This window comes from Chionomys nivalis, chromosome 5 (assembly GCF_950005125.1).
Source record: "Chionomys nivalis chromosome 5, mChiNiv1.1, whole genome shotgun sequence".
NCBI classification, from domain to species: Eukaryota; Metazoa; Chordata; class Mammalia; order Rodentia; family Cricetidae; genus Chionomys; species Chionomys nivalis.
Window position 1 is genome coordinate 54656697 of NC_080090.1, and position 12109 is coordinate 54668805.

Here is a 12109-nt window from a genome sequence, read left to right on the forward strand (position 1 = left end):
CTTTTGGTCTGGAGATGTGGGATTTTATTTGGCACATTTACATAAAATGTTTCTAACTAGAAAAAAAAAGCTACATACTTCAAAGAAACTACATTAAATGTGGGAGTGTTTATTTATTAAGAATCTCTGTAAGGAACCCTATTTTGGGATTTAGCTAAAGTGACCCACACACTGAGTAAGAAGGTCTGAGAAATATCTATACTTACCATATTTTAATTAAAAGAGCACTTGATAAGTTCTCAATTGGCTCAAGGAATGACTAACTTAAAAATAAATAGGAGCTGTGGCTTTTTAAGAACTAAAGGCATGTTTTATCTTGAAGATATTCCTGAAGGGTGTCCTTGCACAGCCTATTGAAATCGTCAGGCGAGATAACATCCCAAACTGGTCTCATCTGGTTACCTAAACAAAACAAACCTCAAGAAATCTTCCTACAGCAGGGTATCGCTTAATCTTCTCTCAGCTGCCTCCCAACAGAGCCCCGAGCAACACCTGCCTGCTCTAAGGGTGTGGATGCCGGCAGAAGGGAAAGGCAGCCTGAAAGACTAGTCAGCACTATTGTACCTATGGTATCGGGATAGCTCTGCCACAGTGGTCAAGACAGGGCGGAGCGAGAGAAAGAGACACATCCAAGTACCGCTTCTAAGCTTCAGACGCAAATATCCCTACACGTAGAGAATTTAAATGTAGAATCTTGATCAGTAAGCAAGGCATTGAATGTTTTTCCTTTTTATTTACTATTTGAGAATTTCACATATGCATAGAATGTTTGGGTCAAATCCTCCCACACCTCCTACCACTTTCCCTCCTGACTTCCTGTATTTTAGCCCACCGAGTCCATTCAGTGCTGCCAGGATGGGCAAGATGCCATCCGCAAGAGCGCAGGCAACTGATCAGGAGCGGCATCCCTGAAGCCAGTTGAAACCCTCCCTCACCAGCTGCAACGGGCTGCCCATAGGTTCTTCAGCTAGGGGTAGGTGGGCCTACAGAAGACCCCAAATCACCCACAGTCAGGACTTTTGGCTGGTTTAATCTTGTACAGTGTAGAAGGAGCTGCAGGCAGGCCTGCTTTTCGTCCTGCCCGGCTTCCGCACGGCTAGCTTTACACCCGAAATAACAACACACAAATTGTATTCTTTTAAACACTGCCTGTTCCGTTAGTTCTAGCCTCTTATTGGCTAATTCTCACATCTTGATTAACCCATTTCTATTAATGTGTGTAGCACCATGAGGTGGTGGCTTACGGGGAAGATTCTAGCCCACGTCCATCTTGGTTTGGAGCTTCATAGCGTCTGCCTCACTTCCCTTCTTCCCAGCATTCTGTTCTGTCTACTCCACCCACCTATGTTCTGACTTATCAGGCCAAGCAGTTTTCTTTATTAATTAACCAATGAAACAACAGATAGATAGAAGACCCCCCCTACATCAGTACATGTCCCTATTATTATGAGTTCCTGTGTGCAACACCCCATCATGTCCAGAAAATAGCTTTGCAGCAGCCCCCACTCCCCCAACATCTGGTTCTTAAAATCTCTCCATCCACCTGCCCTGCTATAATCTCTGGTTCTTTGGTAGAAGGGGTATGAGACAGATGCCCCATTGAAGGCTGAGCATTCCACAGTCTCTCGATCTTTCCACAGTGATCAGTCGACAGGATAGTGAAAGCATTAAGAATAAGATAACTTTATATATACACAAAGTTTAGGGAAAATCATACTAGAATAGAAACAGAATAGATGATAAATTTGCACTAATTCTACTAGCAAGTATACATGAAATCTTAACTAATAGTTATAATCCAGGGGAAAAAGAAATGACCAGAATTGTTAGAAGACAACCGTTGACCAAAACTTACATTGGAAATACGTCAAATACTTTAAAGAATTAACCTTCAGAAGGTTTCGAACAAAATAAACAAATACGGTAATAAGAATATTCCAAGTTGAGAACATACTTAATATATATCTGAAACCCAAGGCTTTATTCTACATATGGGGAGACAAGAAGTCTATTGTTTATTATTCTTGTAAATTACATGTTGAGGATGAGTGGGCCAAGAAATGTTGACACCTCAGGATATTTCTGTTTCACACATCATGAGTGAAATATCAAGAACCACTGCTCCTTTGAAAGTGGGTCACATGCAATATTTACACAGCATCTGTGCCATGGCACTATCCTAAGTATTGCAATAGCCACAGTACATTGATACTATGGTTTTAACTTCCAGAGTTGAACAGTGGTCCATCAGTTTTATACATAAATCCAATGTCTAGTGGGAGCTTGTCACAATCAGGAAAGTTAACCATGTGTAGAGGCAAGAAATATGTGGAAATCTCTGCACCTTCTGTGGAGCTCAAACAGCTCTAAAAATGAGTCCATTTCAATTACATGTATCATATGTATAATAGTTTTTGAATGAATAAATAAATAAATATCGAATAATATATCCACTCCCAAGCTACAAAATCAGAACTGTCTTGACCATAATTTGTTTTCATTTTTTATATTCTCCACATTTCTGTTCTCACCATCAAGGATCCAGGCCTTGTAAAAGTAGATATATCCCTGAAATCCAAGCCACAAAACCATGTCTTCAGAACAGTCCTCTTTTTGTACAAGTAATCCCCCTGGGCTTTTAGTTCCCTTATATATTCAAGCGCCCTTCCATGTACCAATTAAAATGTTTCTGTGTTGGTATTCTCTGCTTGGAATTATTAATTATTCTTATATCCCAAGATACTATTGATCATTTGAAGCCCAGGACATTTTGAATAAGGATTATGGATATGAGAATCCTTCTTCCCACACTACTTTAAAAGATTAAAATTGGGAAAGCTGTTCTCTTCCAACATTGGCAGTACTAGTGAGCTTTAGCCCGAAAAAAAAAAAAAATCAGCATAGAGATTCCATGAAAATAATGTCCTCATCCATGCCACAGGCTTTAGGCTATTTCCCATGGGTATAGAACAATCTGACCAGAGAGAGAACAGACACGGGGTCCAGGGATGGGAGGGACCCATCACAGGGTTTTATCTGTGGCCAGACCCTGAGTTCCTCAGGCAGCTGCTCCAACAGTGTTTTTCTACTTCAGAAGACCCTGTTGGCGGGAGCTGTTACCCACACATGCTAGGGGAAAGCTCGTCTGGTAGCGCAGAGGGTAAGTGTTTCACTTTTTCAGTGTTTCCAGGAGGAAAACAGAACAAAACCCGTCTTACTACTGGGAATAAATCTATTGCAAACACACATTGAACTTAAAGGAGGCAAAGCATTATGATGTAGTGGGAGGACGGCTTCCCTATCTCCTTGAAAGGCAGTTTAGTCACTGCAGGATAACAGAAGGAAACACAAAGTCTACATCCTACTGTGTCAATAACCCACAAAATCCTCTGGGTCGAGGGGAAATGACAAGCCCATGAGGGCCTCTGTACACTAAATGCCTTCCGTGTTCCCCAGAGTGATAAGCCATGATCAATGAATCAGAGTGATGCATTGGTTGACCTAAGGACACCCAGCGAGAATGTGAAAAAGAAAAAGCCTCAATATTGGCCCTCTGACTCCATGTTTATTGTGATACCTAATTTAACGTCCCCCAAGTCGTCAGTCCCTCATCTAAGCTGTCTCCCGTCTCAGAAGTCAGTGCAAAGGAGTCATGATGTAATCGGTTCTCAGTGTAGGACTGACTGGGGGTGGCTCAGTTGGTTAAGAGCCTGAGGCTAACGTGCAGGCATGTGCAGGTTATGCACACATGGACTATTGATGTGAATGTACATATGTGTACATGGAGTTCAGAGGGCTACTTTGGGTGTCATTTCTTGGACGCTATCCATCTTTCAAAAATGGTTTTTGAGACAGGACTTCATGATGTAGTCCAGGCTGGCCTGGAATCGAGTATGTGTTTGTGATCAGAGTGCTGGGAAAATGCACGCCGGGAGATCCTGAGGGATAGCGCTGGGGAAATGCATGCCGGGAGATCCTGAGGGATAGCACTGGGGAAATGCATGCCGGGAGATCCGGAGGGATAGCTTTTCACCCTAGACTGCTTGCCAATGAAAGACCCAGTTTCAAAAATAGAAGATGGATATTACAGGTCTGGTGTGTGCATTTTTAATCCCAATGCTCAGGAAAGAGAGGCAGGTAGATATCTGTGAGTTCTAGGCCAGCCTGGTCTACAGAGCACATTCCAGGCCAGCTTGGGCTACATACTGAGGCTCTGTCTCAAAAAGAATATGATTTTTAGAAGATGGATGATGCCTAAGAAATAGCACCCAAAGTAGTCCTCTTGCCTTCACATAAATACATGTGCATTCACATCAGTACACACATGTGCATATAAACACACACATGTATGCACATAAACACCTACAAAAAAATAAACATGTAAGTTCTTAATATGATAGTACTTCTTATAAAAGACAAAATTTAATATTATTTTTAATAGTATCATTAAAAATTTATTAGGATAGAAATTAATTGTTTGTTCTTGTTTAATCTTAGGTACAAAATGTATCTATCTGAAATGCAAGTAGATCTGATTAGGCACTTGATATACTGATCATAAACTAAGCCAAGATGACAGTTCCTATTTTTGGATCTAAAGACCTAAAAACTCTACAGCCAATTTGCCATTGCAATAGCCCTACCCCCACCCCCAAAACCAATTTTTTCTGTATTAATTGTTTTTCCAATTATAATAAAATGCCTGTCATAAAACATTAGAGATGAAGAATTTGTCTTGTCTGATTATTTAGGGGTATGATCCACTCTGACAGAAAACACATGGCAGAGGGCTGATGATGTGAACCTGTGGTGATGAGAGCTTGCTCACCTGGACATAGATCCCGAAGCAAAGAAAGGAGAACGCCTCTGATCTGATGTAGGAGGGTCTTCTGTTTTGTGTTGATTTCATTGGTTAAATAAAGAAACTGCCTTGGCCTTTTGATAGGACAGCAGCTTAGATAGGCGGAGTAGACCAAACAGAATTCTGGGAGAAAGAAAGCAGAATCAGACAGACGCCATGAAGCTCCGGCCCAAGATGGACATAGGTTAGAATATTCCCAGTAAGCCATGACCCATGGTGATACACAGATTACTAGATATGGGTTAATCAAGATGTAAGGGTTAGCCAGTAAGAGGCTAGCACTAATGGGCCAGGCAGTGTTTAAATGAATACAATTTGTGTGTTGTTATTTTGGGTGTAAAGTGAGCCATGCAGGAGCTGAGCAGGATGAAAAGCAGGCCTGCTCACCTCATAACTACACTGATCTTCTGCCTTTTTCTCCTTTCTCCATTTTTATTCATCCTGAGAGCCCCAAACCACGGATAAACCACACAAAATCAAGGTGGATCTTCTCAGTTAAACCTGTTACACACTCTTAATGGTCTGGAGAGAAGATTCAGAGGCTAAGAGCACGTATCGCTCTTCCAAAGGATCCAGGTTTGGTTCCCAGCAGGTTTGGTTACACCATCTGTAACTCCAGTTACAAAGGATTCAATGATGGCTTCTGGCCTCCCTGGCACTGTGTGCACATGGTACACAGACACACATTCCGGCCAAACACCAATACTCTAAAAATAAATAAATCTTATTAAAAACACACACATGCCTACTCTCAAGGAAATGCTCATAGGTATGGTTTCTAGGTGGTTCAAAGTCTACCTGACAATTAAATTTAACCATCGCACTTCTGGGAGAGTCAGTTTTCTTTAGGGCGTGGACTCTTCTAGATTATCCACTCTTCATGGATGACAGGTGGATAACTCTAACCAGAATCAATAGTTTACTGCTTTTAAAGATGGTGTGAAGTTGGAAGCAAGATGTTGAGTGGTCTGAGAGGAGACAGAAGATGTTGGGGGTATGATAAAAATATATTGTATTCATATGTGAAATTCTCAAAGAATAAAAAAGGCTGTATTTTATTTGTTTAATTTTTTTAAAAAAATTAACCATCCTAAAGTAGGAAAATACAACCACAAAAGGGCATGGTAAATAGAAAACAAAAAAATACAACTTTAGCCACACAAGAAAGATCTGAAAGCTACAATGTTTAAGTAAAATCTGGCGTGAAAAGAAAAATGATTGATGGGAGCTTACTTAGGTAAAACTGACAGGTTTACAAAGACCAAATTTCTACTTGTGTACCTGCTGACTACAGCATTCTGTGTGCTCAGAGAGGCTAGCACTGCCTCGGGAAAAGAGCACTTTCGAAAAAGGCAGAGGTATTAGTCAAACTGTATCCCTCTGACAGAAGACCTAACATAAACAACTACAGCCGAAAGACGTGTTCACCCGCGGTTTCAGGTGTTTCCGCCCATGGTCCTCAGTTCCACTAACCCTGGTCCCATGGTGAGCACATCTGGGCAGCAGGGTCAGAGGCAGAGGCTGCTCACCTCACGCTGACAGGAAACAAGAGCAAGAAAGAAAGGACACTCTCCAAGAGTCCCCCTCCTACCTCCAAGTCCTCTCCTTTGTGTTCCCCTGCTGTGGAATGGGCCTCACCCCACCAGACACTGTGAACTCATAGTCTTTACTGTGATTATTATTTCCATAAGAGGGTGCTGAGGTTTCTTCTCCAAGCTGGCCACTCAGAACTCTGGGTCCCTTGTTATGTACACGGTAACAATACCATATGCTCCCACCATGACACCAAGAGCCCAAATGAGTCCTAGCTGGACTAGTGTGCCTAGAGGAACTAACCTTTTCATTGGATTTAATGTGAGTTTGTGGTTTTTCCCTCTCTGCCAAAGAGTCTGCTCCTACGCGTGAGGTGCCAGGGACTGTCCTGTATCATAGACCTCACATGCTGACAAGCTCTGGTATCTGTTTATCATCTCAGAAGCAATAAAACTAACGTATTGAGTAGTTTGGCCTCAGGAGCCACAATGACTCACAGCTGCACGAGGATTAACATCACGTTCTCACCATAACAGACTCATCATGTCAGCCTCAGGACAGGGACAGCAGCCAGCTAGTCACTTTCACATGTCGATGGCAGAGGCAATAAGGACAACTTATGTGGGGCATCCTACATGGGGCACCCTACAGTTCTCCCCTCCGTGTGGTACCCTCTCTTCAGGTACAATAAAAGTAAATAAATAAAAAGGGAAGGGAAAGACACGGAAACCAAAATGATTCTCCTAAATGATCTTTAGTCCAGTGGATTAAAAACAAAAACAAATAATTCAAGGTTTGAAAAATGAGTAGTGCTTATTTGAGTTAGCTGCTATTATATGATAAATCAACCCAGGGCCTAGCACCTGAAAACAATTGTGTTACCTCTCCTCATTTCAATAGAAGGCTCTGGCTAAAGTTTCTCATTAGATTACAGTCAGATGGTGGGCAGAGCTGGAGGAACAGGGCTGTTGTTTGTTTTGTCTCTCTGTGCAGCCTTCGGTTTTTCCCGACGTGGTCTGAGTGTCTTAACGACATGGGAACCTGTCAGCAGTCAGGCTATCCTCCAGTGTCAGAGCTTCTCTCAAGCAAGACAGTTTGCTCTTTAGAGCTAGTCTCTTGTGATGTTCCTTTCAACTCTCAACTTGACAGAATGTAAAAGATCACCTGGTAAGGAAGTCTCAGTGTAGGACTGCCTAGCTCAGGCTGGCCTGCTGGCGTGTCTGTAGGGGATTGTCTTGCTTGTCTTAGTTAAGGTGGGGAAAACCAGGCCTCACTGGGTGACACTACTCCCCAAACTGCGCAAGAGCAGAAAAAGTGAGCTGACTCAGAAGCATGCAAGCACTCATTCCTCTCCTAACCATGCCTGTGGTTCAGCTAGCTGTCTTACGTCCCTTCCACCTTGACTTCTTTGCTTTGACAGAATTGAGATAAAATAAACCCTTTCTCCCGGACATATTTGTCTCCTCCCTTGGGCAGCTATAAGACAGCCAAATAGTCATGTCATTACAAATGGGAAAGAATGAATCACCATCTTCTTTGTGTTTCCAGCGCCTAGCCCAGTACCTGGATGCTCATTTAGTGAAAGTTCATTCGGTGCAATTGAGAGACAACAAAGGGCACACAGCCCGGTCCTAGAGCATGCCCAAAGACCAGCAAATAATTTAAAGGTCTTGTTATTAACCATCCAAAAACATAGATGTCGTTTTAAATAAAAATCTCAATTCTTTCAGATAAAACTAATTATACTTCTGGTAACAAATGAGAAAATATGGCAAAACTACACATCTAACCATTATTGGAATAAATTTCTATTTATATAGCCAGAGCGTCGTCTACATTCTTATTTAAAAGCAGTCCTCCCCTTGCTTTCCTGGTGTCCTCCAGCCCCTCAAGCTCTTATACTAATTCCCACCTCCTTTTCTAGGGGTTCCCTGAGCTCTGAGGGCATGAATTTTACGGAGACATCTCATTTAGGGCTGAGTGTTCCAAGGTCTTTCACTCTCTGCATATTATTTGGCTGTGCGTCTCTGTATTTGTTCCCATCTACTGCAGGAGGAAGCTTCTCTGATGGTGGCTGAACAAGGTGCTGATCCATAGAGTATATTGAAATATCATTATAAGTCATCTTATTAATATGTTTTTAGGCCAGTATTATTTAGTTTTTCAATAGGTTCCTGAGCTATTTGTTGGGGTAGGGAAAGAATATAATCAACATATATTTAAATTTAAAAAATAAAAATATAATAAAAGAGAACATACCTGCGGGAAAAAAATAGCCATCTTCTCTGCTGGTTCCATCACTCGTCACAGAGAGACTGCGACACCGAATACATGAACTCCATCTAACCACTTCCTGCCCCATCAGCTGAGGACTGACTACACATTCATCCTCTTTCTGGGCATCTACCCTGACGTGTCCTTAATTCTTCAGAAGCTCCCTATCACAGAGCTGTGTGAGTAATATATCAATAAAGACGTTCCCAGGGAGAAACTCTGGAACATAAGTTTCCAAAACCAACCCTACTCGACCCCATCAGAGCAGCTCCCTCAAATACGAACTAAACACACTATGTCTCAGTATCTTTAGCTATAAAAATGGAAGGGTAATATATCACTCACTGGATATAATTTGTTTCGAGTTGTATAATATCCTTCCTACTTAGTTTGTGACAGATGACTTGTACATTGCAAGAGAGAGGAAGATTTCTTAAAATTGGCTACATTTTCTCACCCCCAGCCACACTGTCCTCTCTGAACGGTAACTTTCCAATGCCCGCTTAAACGGTTTTCACACATGCTATCACCCAGTGGATGCGGTTCATTTCCTCAGCCCTTTGTTTCCGATTCCTATCAATTCTTTATCAATAGAATACAATGGAGTACATTTCTCTTCTAGTCAAGATTAATTGCATGATGCCCCTGGTGTAAAAATGAGCTTTGTGTAGACATGTTTCCAAAAGGTTTTGGAAATTTTAGATGAATTACACTCACAAAGTCACCCCAAATCGGTTTGGGTTCATTCTAAAATATAAACATAGGGCCGACAAGATGATTCAGTAGTAAAAGCACCATCTGCCAAGAAAGAGCCTGAGTCTCATCCCAGGACCTACATGGTAGAAGGAGAGAACTGAAACCTGAAAGTTCTCCTCTGACTGCTACACTCACTCTCTCTCTCTCTCTCTCTCTCTCTCTCTCTCTCTCTCTCACACACACACACACACACAGAGAGAGAGAGAGAGAGAGAGAGAGAGAGAGAGAGAGAGAGAGAGACAGGGAGAGATTTTTAAAATCTATATGTGTGGGTTGGTAGAAGTAGTTCCACAGTTAAGAGAGCATGCTGCTCTTTGTGCAATTTACTGCACAAAGAAGCTCAGTTCCCAGCACCCACATCAGCCGACTCACAGCTGCCTCAACTCCAGCTCCAGGATGTCTAATGCCCTCTTCTGGTTTCCACAGGACCCGCATTCACAAGCCATACCCACACATACATGTCATAAAAATAAAAATAAAATCGTGTTAAAAATCTAAAAGTAGACAATGTGGTAAATGCAGTAAATGTGGAACTTACAGTTCGCATCATAAATGTGTTTGCTTTATGGCATTGCAATAAAGGAAGATCAAAACCTTCCCCTTCACCTAGTTATTATTAACCAATGACTCATAAGGACGGTGTCAACAGCAGCTGGACTCCTGGGATATCAGAGAACCCACTGAGCTCCAGTTTAAGGTGCTACTCCCATTAACATTCCCTAACTGGAATCCAGTTTTACAGTTCAGATGAGAGCAGTTGGCACAGTTGAACTGCAGGTAACACATTACAGCATGAATATTTACGACGAGAAATTCCTAGTTTCTGCCTCTGTTTCTGCCTCGCAGCAATTACAATCAGTAAAACGACTGTTGTTAATGTCCCAGATTTCATTCGATGAGCACAGAGGCTCACTTTATATAAAACACATGCATCCCCTCTTAGCGTTTCCTGCCTTGCAGTCATCGAAATCCGAATTTCTGCCTTTGGGAATTTGGTAATGGATGTTGTGTGTCTATTTTCCCTTTTGTCTAAAATGTAGAAAATTACTTTATTTCCTTTCTAGCTTTGATGTGTTTTGTTTTGTAGTGATTCGCTATCAATATTTAAACATATTCTTAAGAAGCTATCCCTAATGAGTAATATTTCTTACAAAACTAATTATAGAGCAATTTACTGCACAAAGGAAATGTTCTATGTATATATACATATATATACCTATTTAAGTTTTCTAAATGACATAAAAACCAATTTGAACTTTTAGCCAGCTAGTAAACGACATCTCTCCAACTCCTTCATGCTCCTGAAGCTGTCAAAGACCATAAAAGAACATTCTTTATGTGACTTATGCCCACTGATATGTACTATAATTGGAAGTTAAGTGGACATTTTAAAGATTTTCTAGTACTTGCTCATTTAAAAATAATAGTGCAATGTATGTGGGCATAAATAACATACTTTAGGAAAACACTTTCCTGTTCAGAACAAAGAAACTTTAATGAAAAGATTAGCATTGATTTACATTTTTGCAAAACCCCTAATGTCTGGCCTGATGGAAGATATCAGCTGGATCCTAGTATTTGCTCTGCACTTCATTAGTTTAGTAATGCTATTCTGATTGAAGCCTGTGAGGGTTTGAAAGAGAACCGTCTACCACCGGCAGGTGTAGTAAACACTTGGTCCCCAGTAGGTGGCACTGTCTGCGGAGAATAAGGAATCTTGAGATAGTGCCCTGCTGGAGAAAGTATGTTGTGGCTTTTGAGAGTTTACAGCCTTGCCCCACTTCCAGTTCTCTCTGCACTCCATGTCTGTGACTGAAGATGCGATCCCTCAGCTCCCTTCTTCTGTCACCACGCCTGCCACTTGGTGTCATCCCTCCTCTTATCTTCTGGAACTGTAAACCAAAACAAACGCTTTCTTTAATAAGTTGCTTTTGGTCATGGTATTTTGTTACATCCTCAGAAAAGTAACTAAATACCGTGGAAAGCGGTTAGAGTAACTATTTCTTGTGGTATTAATAAAAAGGACAGAAGTGAGGCAAGGAAAAAGTAACACAAAGTGTGGAAGGGAAAGAAACAGATCAACTACTATAGAATCATCCCTTTGTTTAGAAAGTGACAAATGTCTAATTTAAGGTAGAATGGAGCTGGAGACATGACTCACTGGCTAAAATGATGCTGTGCATGCATGTGCACCAGGAATCGGATCCTCGGGACCTATGTAAAAGCCAGGCAGGCAGAGAAGTTAACCACCCCAGCACTCAGAAGGTAGAGACAGAATACCTGGAACAAGCTCGCTACCAAGAATAGACAGAATTGGTGGGCTCCAGGTGAATCAAGAAACTTTGCCTCAATAAACAAAATAGAAAGCAGTATAGAAAGACATCTAACATCAAATTTGGACCTCCACGTGCATACACATACATGTATACACACATACATTAGAACATAGATACACACATGACACGACATGCAGACACAAATGGTAAACTATAAAATTCAAGAATGTAAGTTGTGATCTCAACTGCAATTACTAAAATAATAATGTAGACCAATTTGACCAAAATATGACAGAGAAGAGAAAATGGAATATCAGAAAACTGCCTAATGGACAAAAGGCAAGAAAGGGCACAATAATTATGGAAAAGATGAATAGAAAATCCATCACCAAATTGTAAGATACATTAT